At 45.3% G+C, this 16289-nt stretch overlaps 1 protein-coding gene across 1 annotated transcript in view; it reads right to left on the reverse strand.

Moving 5' to 3' along the window:
• The window catches only part of TMPRSS15 (transmembrane serine protease 15), a 236808-nt gene that overhangs the window by 159980 nt on the left and 60539 nt on the right, over nt 1–16289 (reverse strand). The gene's annotated exons all lie outside the window — the stretch shown is intronic.

Here is a 16289-nt window from a genome sequence, read left to right on the forward strand (position 1 = left end):
AGCTTACAATGTTAAATGCACCACTACACCACCCCCACTATCAACGGCAACCCGAAGCGTGGCGAGTGCAGCGAGCCCGCGAGGGGAGGCGGTACGCGTCCTCCAACCTTTTCATACCCCCACTATCCACGTCGGCATGGAGATGAATTTATATAGTGTGGCGAGCGCAGCAAGCCACCGAGCCCGAATCGTGGCATATTACTTTACATGTATTCCGCGTCCCCTCATAGGGCTAGCTGCGCTCGCCACGCTTCGGGCTTGGTGGCTTGCTGCGCTCGCCACACTATCTAAAATCAACTCCACGCTGACGTGGATGGTGGGGGTATGAAAAGGTCGGAGGATGCGTACCGCCGCACCTTCCGGGCTCCATGCGCTCGCCACGCTTCGGGTTGGCGTTGATAGTGGGGGGGTGTGGGGGTGCTTTTAACATTATAATCTTATAGGGGGCCCATTTAACTTTGAAAACACCCATTAGGGTGCTTATACAATTTTAAATTGCATACCATTGTATATGGCATACAATGCGATGGTATACGATTGAAAATTGTATAACATCGGCTGCCATTGCGTAACATCGCATTGCATACCATTGTATGGCTTATGGTATACGATGCGATGGGCGCCGTGCTAGGAAACAAGTACCATGTTATTTATTTATTTATTTATTACCAGTTACCAGAATATTATACATATTCTGCAGCGCTTTACAGAGAATATTTGAACATTCACATCAGTCCCTGCCCCAGTGGAGCTTACAATCTATATTCCCTACCACATATAAATACACACAAACATTCTAGGGTTAATTTTGTTGGTAACCAATTAGTCTACCAGTATATTTTTGGAATGTGGGAGGAAACGGGAGTACCCGGAGGAAACCCACGCAAGTACAGGGAGAATATACAAACTCCGGACTCTCATTTGAAGAGGCAAATTAGGTCCTCCATAACTCCAGTGCCAACAGGTTTTATGGGATGCAAGGATCCAAAGACCACAAGGGGAAGGAAAAAGGATAACTAACTAAATGTCTACCTGGTTGCAACAGATAAATTGCCAGCGACTTTGTCACAAACAACAGAAAGACCAGCAACCTTGTCGCCAACAGGAGAATGTGCGATTTATAGTCTCAAGGTATAATGCCCCCAATATACATACAAGATAACTACACCACACCAAATCAATAGTAATAATACACCACACAATACACACTAATAATACACCACACAAATGATACTACGACAACCCACAGTACATGGGTAACTCACGGACTGACAAGCTCAAATCAGTGGGGGAAGCCACCAGCAAGTGGTAAGAAGCAGTGGTACCACAGGACGGCATGGCAAGATGAAGGAACGGAAGGCAGGGACATAGCAGCAGCTAGGAACAGTCACTGTCATCGGCCCACTCAGGTTGGCTTGGTTTCCTTAAAAAGAAGCCACTGGCTAATCCCGCGAGGCTCAGTGGACCAGCCTCCAAGGCCTAATAAAAACACCTGCCACTGGGAGCGCAAACAGCGGCATTCTGGATGCTAAGTAACAGCCATGACTCAACGCTGTGCCGCCCAGCATCCTCTGGTTAATAGGCAACTGACCGGACAGAAGACCTGGCAGCAGAAGTGACGCGCAGGGCCAGTTGCTTAGCAACAAGCCAGCGCACTGTCCCACTGGTTGCGGCTGTTACCACCAGAGATCTCCCCTGCCTGTCTCCCCGAAGGATCCACCACAGCCAGCAGGTATGGAATGCTGGGGAACCCTTTTGGTCGCTGGTCTCAGATCACTCTTACAGACTAACAGACTAAAAGTGGCATGTAAGCACAAAACCCTGGCTAAGATTATGCAAAGAAACTCATTGCAAAATGTATTATAATTCTAATTGGTAATGTTCTCTTTGTGAGGGTTTGCAGTCTAGGGCACCTATATAGTCATAAATCTTGCCAATTATTTGTGTAAACTGCAAGAACCCATAGTCCGTGGGTACCTGCCTACCTTATTTAAGCAGCATTGAAAGAATAGTCAATTTTATGGGGAGCGTAAAGTACACTTAATACAGTAGAATGGCTACTTACATTAGTGCATGAGTGATATAAACTATATTGACCTGCCATTTGTAGTGGTATAAACCTCGGCCTTATATATTTATAAATGGAAAAGGGAAAAGAGACACCATAAACACAGTGAAGTGTTTTTCTCTTGTAGTATACTAGGAAATCCTGCCAGGGTTTTGTAGGTCAATGTTAGCATTTTGAAAATGTTTCCAAATTCCAAGCTGGCCACACATGCAACAAGATTACTGGAGATGATGCCAAGCTGTTTAAATATCACGCTCGCCTGTAAATGAGAGAGAAGCCCAATAATTAACCAAAATTAAATTAATCAGACTATCCGCAGTCATTGCCTGGAAACATTGACAGCAAAATTCTGTGTGCTCGTGTGTGGTCCTCTTTCAAGTGAGATAACAGGTAATACTTGTGATTCAACTGTTCACCTGCTGGATCTGTAGGATAGTCAGTCAGATCTATACAATTGTATATGTATGTATATATATATATATATATATATATATATATATATATATATATATATATATATATATATATATATATACTAAACATCGGCACTCACCTTTCCTAGTTTTGAGGTGCCCTATGGCTTGTGACCACATTGTTTAAACAGAAATTGTAGGGGCTCTGCACTCACTAAATTAAATGATATTAATAAACAGTGGCGTTTCGCGTTAGAGAGAGAGAGAGAGAGAGAGAGAGAGAGAGAAAGAGAGGGAAAGGTGTTACACTCGGCACTATAATTGTAGATATTTTTTGCCAGGTGCCTTCCAATGGCAAGCATACAGGATAGAAGAAGAAAGGTGTCACTCTCGGGCTTTTCAGTAGTGAGACCTTCACAGGTTACTTATGTATCAATGTTTTGGTTTATTTAGAACCTTTGTCAGGATAGGTGCAAACAACTGTACAGGTACATGTATAAATACAGATTGGATATTTCCCAGAGAGATAATGGCCATTGATACAATCTGACAATGCACTGTCAGATCTGAAGAATGGCAATCTGATGTCTTGCTATAGGAGGGGCAGACCAAAAAGTCTACTGATCTCCAGGAACTTTACCTAATTTTTCTGGTATGGCTATACTAAATAAGGCACCTGCCACAAGGAAAGTTAATTAAACGGGTACAGGGTGTTCTCTGTGGGCTCCTAATTACTGATGGGCCCCAGTGTACTCTATACCCTGCACCAACTATAGATATGTCCCTGTCTTCAAATTACCCCTCAAGTTTCAGAGTTTCATTTGTACAGCAGGGACAAGCATATGGTGGCTAACTTTGTGGCCAAGGCTGTTCATGTTGCCACCATCACAGGGGTGATGGTGGCACCATCACAGGTATGCCAACCTGTTCCTGCCACAAGTGTTGGATTACATTTTTAAAGTACTGTCCTAGAATTCACACTCATGGTGTCCTTCTCCACCATGAGAATGCACCTGCTGACAAGTCCAGGAAAGTGGAGGATTTTATGGCCTATAAACGCATCAATGGGCTTGGTTATCCACCGTACAGTCCAGACCTGCCCCCCCTGCAATGACTTTCTGTTCCCACAAATCAAGCACAATATTAGGGGATTTTCTTAGAGTCACAGTGAAGAACTTGAATCAGCATGTAGAAGGCAGACTTGCTTCGGACTGACTGGTCCCTATGTCACCAAGTGGTTTGAGCACATGCAACTTTTTGTAAACTCCTCTGGCAAATACTTTAAAAAAAAATGTAAATGTACACTTTGGAAACTAAATACTTTTTGTGCACCTGGAAACTTATTGCACAATAATGTCAATATGTATGAGATCCTAAAGAATATAAACTCGACTTTTGTGCATTGCTTGGAGTGCTCCGGAAAGTGCGTTCTACTGCCAAACTGCAAGATAATTTTCAAATAAGATTGCTAAAAATGCAGCATCTCTGACACACAGACACACACACACACACACACACACACACACATATATACATAGACAATGTATTTAATGAATTAATTTATAAAACTCTTCTTACTCTTGTTGAGCTGCATACTGGGCCTGATTCAGACCTGATTAACTCCACCCCACCATAAACCCCCCTTTCCTACACTTACACATCCACTCATGTGGCTGGATGGAGGAGATATCATTCAATGTTCGTTCATCATTAATTCTCCAGCCTTCGCTCCGAAAAGTATATCATTAATTTTAATTTGCCCACTTTGCGGGGAATTGGGGGCGGGCGCTAATGTCATGTGACGTCAGCAGCCCGCCCCGAGGACACATGGACAAGCCTGCATTTGCATGGGTATGCCCAGTGTTTTTGTGGGCATGGCCATAAAACCCTGGGTGGTGCCCTGCATCCTTACCATGCCAGCCCCTTTCCCACCCACCTTTGAGCGAATGCCACGGGGTTTACGCATGAGCCTGTGGTAGCGCTGCTCTCTGGTCCATAGATCTAGTCCATAGTAGTCAGTAGAGGGCCATTTTAGAGAGGGGAGCTTAGGGTTACTTACCCCTTTTGCTCCCCCTCAGAGGCAGAACTCTGGGAGGCAATGGAGTCATTTGCCACCGGGCTCCTGCTCCCAAGGGGGCACCTCTCCTCCCCTGTGAGTTTGAATTAGCTAATTGAAAGCCGTTGATATGGCTTCTGTGGCTGACTTCTTCTCCTAGCAGGACTATAGACATCACACTCTTTATTCTAAACATAATATCCATACCATACATACATGCATACATATATTTATATAAGATGGTGTGTGTGTGTTGGGGGGGGGGGCACCAATACTTATCTTGCCTCTGGGCAACTCGGACGAACTTAGGCGACTGCTCCCCCTATTGCTGCTCAAGACTCTCTTTAATTAGGAATATCAGCATACAGTAGCACCAACCTTTCTTATAGCATTTTCTGAATACATTATTGTAAAAGGCTGCCAATAACATGCATTTATAAGTACTATGGTCTCCTGATTAATAATGGCTTCTTATGTGATCTATTAAACATTTTATTGTACTTTGAAGTTTAAATTGGTATGCGTGCTATTTACAGCTTTATTCAATTGTACTTCAAAAATCACTAAGACTATGTAAAGATAACGGTTGGTTTATATTAATAAAAGAACCAGAATGTCAAATGTTGGAATAGATTAAATCAAAGGGGGGGTATTTTTTTCTGAGTTGAAAATCCAGTAAATCGATTTCATGCATTGTAATTATGTGGGCTGACTCATTAAGCTGCGAGATACGGTGGAGACTTTGATGAATCAGTCCCACAGAACCACGCTGCGTGACACCCATCTTTCCTCACTTCAAAGAAAATTCAGTCTTGGATGAATGTGTCCTGTTATGTTGTACAAGCTGTTCACCTGCGCCTGACTTGTACTTAGAACACTTCAGCATTTACTGTAGCTTACGTGGTCAATAATTCATTGCAATACCGAGTTATAAGACAAAATCAATGCAATTAAAACATTGGTTCCATTTATCTGGTAACATAAGGTCATAATCAATGTTTACTGTTAGGTATGCAGATTGATTCTATATTCCGATATTAAACATAACAAGTTCACGTTATTTCATAAACATTATAATGCAGAAACAGTACGTGCATTTTTTTTTTCAATTGCACACAATGGGCCTTATTCTGCTTGGAGCGTCCGGGCCGTACGCGTACGTCCCGGGGTTTTTCACGATCTGCGCATGTGCAAATACGCTAATGCGCCGGCGCGAACACTCCACAACGCTTACGGCCGGTGTCTCAACGTGCGAAAAAACCTGTACGCGAGCGTACGGGTAATGGGGCGGCATAGGGGCGTGTTGATGGGAGCGGCCGAAATAATGAGGGAAAATGGGCGTAAATATGGGCGTACACGGGGGTGTGCACCAGAAATGAGCGGTGCTACTACCGCACGATCGACTAAGGCACCGTTCGTTTCGGACACCAAACAGGCGGCCGCCAACCACCAGCTAAAACCACTCCTACAGATACCGCTTGCCAGCGTGCGCCTGAGTTGGCTAATTAACGCTGATTAGTACTTAAACACATACACCTGAATGTAATAAGCAATGCTGCAGTCTATTAACTCCAAACCATGATTTCACTGCCTGCAAGCCACACATGCAGCACGCAAACACATTGGAAGCTTATGTTTCTATACTTCTCCACATTTAAAGGTTTGTTTAATTTAAGGTAAGAATCTTTTTATACGCTAAGGTAGGTATTTGATAAACAGACACATTCACTACCTGCTTTCATAGACTTTACGCAGTAGCACACTCAATCTACACAAGTCGACATGTGTCAACGTGTTCACTCTAATACTAACATAGGTTTTGTATTTAGGATACAATAACATAAACCACATCTAACACCTACAAACGATGTTTCTGCAATGTTTGAAGCACATGACCACTATTTTCAACACAATCTTTGTATAGTACCCCAAATTATGACCTGTACCACTATCTCATCTGCTATGATTTGGATTTCACTACACTCTGGATGTAAGATGCCACCAATCACATTATTGCACTCTCATCTCTCTAACAAAGGATTCCTACATCTGCTTATGACACTGTCAAATCATATATATTTTAAAAGTTATGCATGTTTGTTCACAAGCTAATTTATCATGTTTGGCCCATTCACACATCTTTTTTTAGGGAGGACACATATGAATTCCTACACAAATGTACCTTTTCACCCTTGTTTGTCTGCCTCACCCACTCCATGAGGAAAGCATTGTTCTGGACCTGCTTTTACCTACTACTGTAGGAGCTACCTCACCTGCACACAAACTGCTTTCTCACCTATTAAGTTGCTCTGCACATGTGCTGACACAAACTAATTAGCAGCGAAAAGTTGGATAGGAACATGGGAATGGCCATGGAGAGGGTTACACATGGGAAACTTCCACCACACTTCAACAAATGTTCAAAAATACCCTGGTCAGTAAGTACACATAAATCTAGTATTTGTTTCACACAAGAAATGACACATACCACAATTTAGATTTAATTTGTAAAATAAATTTATTTGCTGTTCAGCATCACAGCTTGACACTTTAATGTGAGAAATCAAAAAAAAAAACAAATAAAATAGACACACAAATAATAAAACAGCCAGAACAAGAGGTTGCATATCTCCAAACATGTGTTACCCTGCAAATGCAATGGTGAAAGAAATGGGGACACCAGAATACGTACTGCAACAACCAGGGTGACTACTAAGCAAGATACACACCACCAAAAAAAAAAACCTGCATTTGTAGAGGTCAAAATACGAACTTTCATGCCCATGGCACGCAAATGGATCGATGGGCAACTCAGGAAGCGGATGTCCAGTGCAATTTAAACCTTTGGCCTCCAACCACAGAGGAAGTGACCCAGGTCTCATTTGGGCCCTTTTTTGCCCCTTTTAGATGGGGCCTTGGGGACAGGGGCCTTTGGGTCAGCTGGCTTTCGGCGTCTTCCCCTAGTCGCCACAGGAGGGTCAGCCGAGGTGGAAGGTTGGGGAGCAGCTTGGGGTGGGGCAGCAGATGGGGGATTGTCCCTTAGGGACCTGGCGGTGGACAGCTGCTCCGCAATAAGTTCATTCTGGCGGCTGAGGTGTTGGCCAATGCTTAGCATGCCAGCCGCCAGAGTTTCATTAATGCGTTTCAACGCCTCAACCTGCAGCTGGTTTGTGGCCTTCCACTCCGCCAGAAAATCCGCCACCTGCTGCTGACGGATCGCAGCATCCACCCCTTGCTGCTCGATCCTGTCCAGCGTCACCAACAGGCTCTCACTCAATGTCTCCTGAGGCTGGGGCTGGGGGCGACGTCTTGGTGGAGGCTGGACCACCTGCTCCACCTGTGGCTCTGCAGAGGCCGATGCTGCCGGTACATCCTGACTTTCTGCTTCTGCTAGGATAAGAATTGAAAACAATGTCACCATCACATACGCAATAAAAAATATCTTTCTAAATACAATGCATTACTGTGACTTACCATCAAAAGCAGCAGCAAAGACCTCCACCGGGAGCTCACTGTCCATATTGGAGATCCCCCTGATCTCCCCCACATCGATCACGTCACAGGAGTCCAGCTCCAGGGGGGTAAACTCCAAATGGTCAGGCATAGGACCGCTCCCGGTGGACATGCTGTGGTTGTACCGGTCAGTCATCTTCCTCTTCAGGGCACTTTTGAAGTCAGTCCACCTACAAGTTTAAAAATACAAATATCACCATGAGATATGTGCACCACTGTGCTACGTGTAGGGTTACCACCTAGTCCCTTTAATTCTGGACACATGTTACTTACACAGGTTCTGTGGCAGTTTAAAATTAGGTGAAGTGGAGTCTTGAAGTCAGCCAGCCACAGAACCTGTGTATTTAATATGTGTCCGGAATTAAAGGGACTAGGTGGTACCCCTAGCTACGTGACATTTCCTAGTGTGGGTGATCTTTTGTGCCATGTGTGGCCAAATATTTCTTTGATGGACAAAACCATGTGCACTGCAGGTGAGGCAGGTGTAAAACCCCACCCAAATCTGATTATCTCTGCACAAGTAACACCTGCCTCACCTGCAGTGCACATGGTTTTGTCCATCTAAGAAATATTTGGCCAGAAAGAGTGAACTAGAATAAGGGCCTCAGTTCCTGCTGGAGACTGCTGAACAAATTGCCCTGACAAACACACTAACCTTTTCTTCACCGCGTCCCAAGTTCTGACCACTGGTGACACCTGGTTCACTTCCTCTGTGATCTTGTCCCAAAGGTTTCTCCTTGCACTGGCACCTGGCTTCCTGGTTGCCAATTCAATCCATTCGCGTGCCCTGGGCACGAGAATTCGCATTTCGGCCTCTACAAATGCAGGGTTTCTCCTTCTGGTGATAGTATCCTGCTCAGTCATCACCCTAGATGTTGCAGCACGTTTTCTGGTGGCCCCAGCTCTCTCACCATGCACCTGCTGGGTCACACCTGTTTGGAGAGATGCAACCTCTTGTTCTGGCTGGCTGCTTGGCCCTTGTGGAGCTGGTGGAGGTTCACCAGGGCCTGTTACTGAGGGGCCCGCTTGATCTTGCAGGCGACTCCTCTCTTGGGCCCTCCTTCTCCGCTCCTCTTCCCTCTTCTGTAATGCTTGAAGCATGGATTCGGCTTGTGCTCTCTGCAGAGCGTCCTCTGCTGCTGAATCGTCAGAGTCAGACATGTTTGCAGCAATTGTGGGCTGCATCTGACTGAATATTTATATGTTAATCTCCCGCCACGAACAAGGGGGCGTATATTTTTCCCCGCAAGGTAGATGCAAATTTACGCCGATATTTCCCGCCGATAATTGCCGCTTAAATTACGCAGGTCTCAATGCACCTGATCAATCACCCGTATACAGTATGTATCTACACAGGTTGTGGAGCATTGTGGGCTACATCATGAAATGTGTGCACCTGTCATTCCAATGATGAGTGTTGTCAGCTGGTATCTGTTGGAGTTCGTGTATGCTTTGTGAGTCACATTTCAAAACATCACGTTATAATGCTTTCCTTACATATGTAATGTGTATGAAATTGTCATATAGCAACATGTTGCATTGTGGCCCTTTAGGCAGCGTAGTTATAAGTAGAGGGTTGCGTGTATCATTTTCCGCCTACTGTATATACAGTACTCCTCCCCATGCATATCGCTGTATCGTGCCCCCTTTAAGCAGCGTAGTTATAAGTAGACGGTTGCGTGTATTAATTTCCACTTACTATATATACAGTACTTCTCTTCATGGCAATTGGTGTATTGAGCCCCCTTTAAGCAGCGTAGTTAGGAGTAGACGGGGTGCGTGTATTATTTTCCGCACACTGTAAATACAGTACTTCTCTCTTCATTGAATGCATGCTGTTGGTTGTGGTGTGTATATCGGAACGGTCCGCGTAAGTTTCTATTCGCATCCAGTTTGTTAATATAAGAGGGATTAATAAAGTTAATACCAAACAAACAATTTTTTCGACCAATCAGCAAGCACCAAAAGTGATATATGTACCTGCAATTAATAACTGCGCCATTGCCAATATGACTTCTACAAGAGCCAGGCCCTTTTCTACATCTGAGCTTTTGGCCCTGGTGGAAGTGATGGATCGTCACCTGGGGCCCAGGGGCCCATATGTATCTAATGCGGACAAGCGGCGGGCGTATAATGCTGCCCGCCGCCTGATATTTTCCACAACCGGCGTCCGCAGAAGCCTGGGCCAGGTTGAGCGGCGCTGGTCCGACCTGCGCCGGCGGCAGCCGGTTCTACTCAGCAGCCTTCGCCGCCATATTGCCCGATGTAAGTTTTGATTACTAGTATGTCAGCGTTTTTTAGCAATGTTTGGTGTACTTTTTATAAATATGTTCCTGAGTATGCGGGTGTATATGGGGTGTATAGGGGGTGTATAGGGGGTGTATAGGGGGTGTATATGGGGTGTATAGGGGGTGTATAGGGGGTGTATATGGGTGTATATGGGGGTGTATATGGGTGTATAGGGGGTGTATATGGGTGTATATGGGGTGTATATGGGGTGTATATGGGGTGTATATGGGGGGTATATGGGGGTGTATATGGGTGTATAGGGGGTGTATATGGGTGTATATGGGGTGTATATGGGGTGTATATGGGGTGTATATGGGGGGTATATGGGGGTGTATATGGGTGTATAGGGGGTGTATATGGGTGTATAGGGGGTGTATATGGGGGTGTATATGGGGGTGTATATGGGGTGTATATGGGGGGTATATGGGGGTGTATATGGGTGTATAGGGGGTGTATATGGGTGTATATGGGGTGTATATGGGGTGTATATGGGGTGTATATGGGGGGTATATGGGGGTGTATATGGGTGTATATGGGGGTGTATATGGGTGTATAGGGGGTGTATATGGGTGTATATGGGGTGTATATGGGGTGTATATGGGGTGTATATGGGGGGTATATGGGGGTGTATATGGGTGTATAGGGGGTGTATATGGGTGTATATGGGGTGTATATGGGGTGTATATGGGGGGTATATGGGGGTGTATATGGGTGTATAGGGGGTGTATATGGGTGTATAGGGGGTGTATATGGGGGTGTATATGGGTGTATATGGGGGTGTATATGGGGTGTATATGGGGGGTATATGGGGGTGTATATGGGTGTATAGGGGGTGTATATGGGTGTATATGGGGTGTATATGGGGTGTATATGGGGGGTATATGGGGGTGTATATGGGTGTATAGGGGGTGTATATGGGTGTATAGGGGGTGTATATGGGGGTGTATATGGGTGTATATGGGGGTGTATATGGGTGTATAGGGGGTGTATATGGGTGTATATGGGGTGTATAGGGGGTGTATATGGGGGTGTATAGGGGGGGTTTAAGTAGTTGATCAGTTTTTGGGTGTAGGATATCAAATAGTTTGCATGATAAATGTCTGAAATTTCACCGCAATGATAATTTTGAAGGTTATGAGCATGACTAATGTGAATTTTTCTTTCCCCCTTTTTTATGAAACCCAATCTTCGATTTCTATGCCATCAACATGAACATTTCAGCACGGGCAAGGGCACGCATTGAAGCCCGGGAGCAGGCAGCCCGGGACCAGGCAGCCCGGGACCAGGCAGCCGAGGAGGAGGAGGAAGAGGAGGAGGAAGAAGAGGAAGAGGAAGAGGAGGAGGAGGAAGAGGAGGAGGAGGAGGAGGAGAAGAAAGAGGAGGAGGAAGAGGAGGAGGAGGAAGAGGAGGAGGAGGAAGAAGAGGAGGAGGAAGAAGAGGAGGAGGAAGAAGAGGAGACCCAGGGTGCAGTTTTCACCCACACAATTTCCCCATCCCCCACCCCCTCCACAACCCCCACCCCCTCCACAACCCCCCCCCCCTCCACAACCCACACCCCCTCCACAACCCCCACCCCCCCCCCTCCCCACCCCATTTCCAACCCCCCTACACCTCTCCACCACCCACCCCCAAACCTCTCCACTCCCCAGTAACACCCAGTACCTCGGGCCAAAGACCAGGACCATCCTCCTTGCTCCTGCCTTCCCCAACCACACCACAGCCAACCAGCGGCGCCCAGGATGGCTCAAGTAGCCGTAAGTAAATAATGTGTCTAATGTTGACCTACACATTTCTACACATAAACAATCACAACAACCACATATGTGTATCCAACATCAACATTAGTTGCAACATATCACTGCAGGGCGACCATGAGGTGTGTCCTGTCCTTCTCCAGGAACAAGGGTCCCCTTGGTGGTTTTTTTGAGTGTGGCCATGCCTCACCCCTTGAATAATTGACATAACAGTACATCCAATGAGATATCCGACATTAGTGGTGTGGTAGTTATGTGGCTCCAGGTGTTGGGTAACTCCAGTTCCCAGCATGATGTGCAACACAGGGCCAGATTATAATGGAGGCGCAAGGGGTCAGTGCCCCTGGGACCCCCTCTAGCTAGGGGCCCCCTGTGGTTGTCATTTTTTTTTTTTAAAAAGACAATGTTTAAGTTATGTTTTTTTTTTTTTGCTAAATGTTTTGTGCATGGGTGGGGTAGTGCTGCAGCTTCACCTATCTGCCAATGTGACAATGATTTATGGTGCTGAGCATCGGGAGGCAAGGCACACTGATTGCACAAGTGTGCAGTGCATTTCTGGGAGTTGACTAAGTCCCATGACACTTTGCACCAGAGGACAGAGGCTGAGAAGTTTGTGCTGAGCTCTGATTGGTGGAGCTCATTACATACTTCTCAGGTCCATGGAGAACAGCAGCAGCAGCTTAGTCATAGGAGGGTTTTTAATCAGAGGCAGCACTAGGACTGTGAGGTCTCCTCCAGAGTAAGGGGCAGAGGGACAAACACAGGCTTTTCATGTGGTGTGTATATATATATATATATATGGTGTCTATTATTATTCCGAGTGCCGCCAACCCCCTGTCTATATATATATATATATATATATATATATATATATATATATATATATATATATATATATATATATATATATATCCCCTGCAGGTAACCATTGACCAAGTTTATTCTGCCTTTACTCTATGTTTTGACAGTATAATATTCGGCCATGCAGTGTGCGGCCAGTAATGACAAGTGCAAGGGGGCCCCCAGCTCTAAAGTACCCCGGGCCCCCCAAAGGCTTAATCTGCCACTGGTGCAACTTAAATGTAGAGATTGTTTTGGTAATAGTGTGTGAGGCCATGCGGATGCATGCTTTACAAACATAGCTGTAGGCCTATAATTTGTACAGCAATGTCCTAAATTTAAAATAGTAAGGAGTGCTTAAGCCACAACAATGTCATAACCCTTAAATAGCACAGGCTAATTGTGAGGTTAGAGGACAGTCCCCCAAAAACAAAGTACCAATTGGGATACAGCATACATTCATTGATGAAGGAGTAATTGAATTAATGTTATTTACTATGTACAGTATATGTGTGTTAACATATTTTTTTTTAGTACTGTGTTTACAGCAGACCCATCTTCAATGTAGTTTAAAAATGTATGTGCCCTTCACACATAACTCACAACTTTTTATTATGTACAAATACAACAAACATTTGTTTATGTTATATATTAATTTTTTTTTTTTTATCCCTTCACTACAGACACTGAACAGCAGCAGGAGGAGGTGGCAGCCCTTATTCGGGAGATCTTCCTGACCCTTTTTTATTTGCAACTTCTTTTTGGCCTACTGGAGGCCCGCATTTAATTTTTTTTTATCCCCCCCCCCCTTATTATGTTTGTAATAAATAAAAGTTTATATTGTATTATAAATTGCCTGTGTTTTTAATAATAAATATGTTAGAGGGCTTGTAAGGGTAGGTACATACAGATGTGTAATGTAAGTTATATTAGTAATTTGAGGTGAGGGGTAATGATTGATGTGTAAATGTGTGTGTTTTTGAGTAAAATAACACATAGTGAAAATGCATGAATGTTTAATGTTTTTCGATTAAAACATCACACATAACATCAGGGTAGGTATACATGTTACACATTTTGGACAAACTAATTATGGACATAATTTAGTACATATACAGAAACACCAACATAACTTGATTTAAAAGTAACAGCAATATGGGGACACATAGATAGTGATTAAAATGCCACATTAGAACATAACAAATATACATGTAATGTGGTTTAAAATGTAGTTTTATTAGGTCTTTATTAAGGTAGACAATTGAGTTAATAGAAAACAATAAGTGAATAACAAATAGATAAATTAATCAGTTGTCAGATTAGTAGTTGAGAGGCAAGATTTGCAGGTCAATATATGTGAAGGGTATGCCAGCGTGCACGGACGTACGCTCACTCTCACGAGCGGTGACATAAGCTGAGTTTTCCATTGAAAACAATAGGGACCCGTCCGTGCAAGCTGGCGTACGCTCAGATCGCCGCAAGAAGGCGGTGGGGAGACGGAGGAAAGACGGCCGTAGACGGCGCCGTACGCTCAGTCGTACGCCAGTTGTCGGAGTGTAAGGGCTGGGCCGGCCGCGTACGTTGCCGTACGCTCATTTGTACACCACTCCCCTTCTATGTTATTTCTGCCCGTACGCAAGCGGCTGATTTGTGGGTGGACTTAACCCTAACGGCCGCGTACGGCTAGCGTGCGGTAATTGTGAACGTACGCACGTTTGGCCGCTCCGATCAGAATAAGGCCCAATGTATATTCAAAGTTCACATTTTCAATGTGGGCAGGAATGATGGGTCCAGGAAGTGGCGTAGCAAAACCACCCAGAGACTCCCGGCGCTGTTAAGCAGCCAGGGCTTCTAAGCCACCACGGGGTCTGCAGTGTCATTTGCTACAGTATGTCACTGTGTATGGCGCTAATAATATGCAAATATAAAGAACTAGTCACACAGCTATGCTTGCACTAGGCGTCTCTTGAGGTATGGTGTATGGAGGATAACATATTTGTTTCATGACTTTAAGCAAAAAAAGATCAAACAAGAGCAAGACAAATCTGCAGTGTCCAATTTTTTCAAAATGTTCTCACTCTTCAATCCTTCCCCACCCACACTGTTCTTACACTACAGCACCCCTAACCCTGTACCCATTCCCCGTACACAGTTTCTACACTTCCCGTCACACTTCCCGTCACTCTTCAACCCTGTTCCTACATTACACTACTACTCACTCTGCACCACCTCCCAGCACACTGCCCCTACACTACCCTAACCCTCACCATACACCCCTTCACAACACACAGCTCCAAGCTATACTACCCCTAAAAATGTAGAGTGATAAACAGCCAGCCAATCAGCTCCTGTCTGACATTTTTCAAACACAGTCTGTGACATGGCAGTTAGGAGCTGATTGGTTGGTTGTTTATCACTCTCCATTTTATCATTTTTGAAGCTTAGTGCATCTGGCCCAAGGGGCCTAATTCAGTAGTGATCAAAACGGGTTGATTTCTGCCCTGATCCAATGGTGGGAGTCTGCGCATGCGCACGCACATATTTGCGCATGCATTCACACTCACTGAGCCACGCAATTTATGGGCATCCCCATGAAAATGCTGGGCATTCCCGTGGTAACACAAGTGGGTAGATGCCTGCCAGGCATTCCACAAGTTCCAGAGATACCTGTCAGAGTGACCGGACCAACCTATCACCCTGCAGAGTGACCGGACCAACCTATCACCCTGCAGAGTGACCGGACCAACCTATCACCCTGCAGAGTGACCGGACCAACCTATCACCCTGCAGAGTGACCGTATCAACCTATCACCCTGCAGAGTAACCGGACCAACCTATCACCCTGCAGAGTGACCAGACCAACCTATCACCCTGCAGAGTGACCGGTCCAACCTATCACCCTGCAGAGTGGCCGGTCCAACCTATCACCCTGCAGAGTAACCGGACCAACCTATCACCCTGCAGAGTAACCGGACCAACCTATCACCCTGCAGAGTAACCGGACCAACCTATCACCCTGCAGAGTGACCTGACCAACCTATCACCCTGCAGAGTGACCGGTCCAACCTATCACCTTGCAGAGTAACCGGACCAACCTATCACCCTGCAGAGTGACCGGACCAACCTATCACCCTGCAGAGTGACCGGACCAACCTATCACCCTGCAGAGTGACCAGACCAACCTATCACCCTGCAGAGTGACCGGACCAACCTATTACCCTGCACAGTGACTGAACCAACCTATCACCCTGCAAAGTGACCGGACCAACTTATAACCCTGCAGAGTGACAGGACCAACCTATCACCCTGCAGAGTGACCGGACCAGCCTCTGAAACAACCGTCTCTAAACCCTGTT

This window comes from Crinia signifera, chromosome 2 (genome assembly GCF_055691185.1).
Source record: "Crinia signifera chromosome 2, ASM5569118v1, whole genome shotgun sequence".
NCBI lineage: Eukaryota > Metazoa > Chordata > Amphibia > Anura > Myobatrachidae > Crinia > Crinia signifera.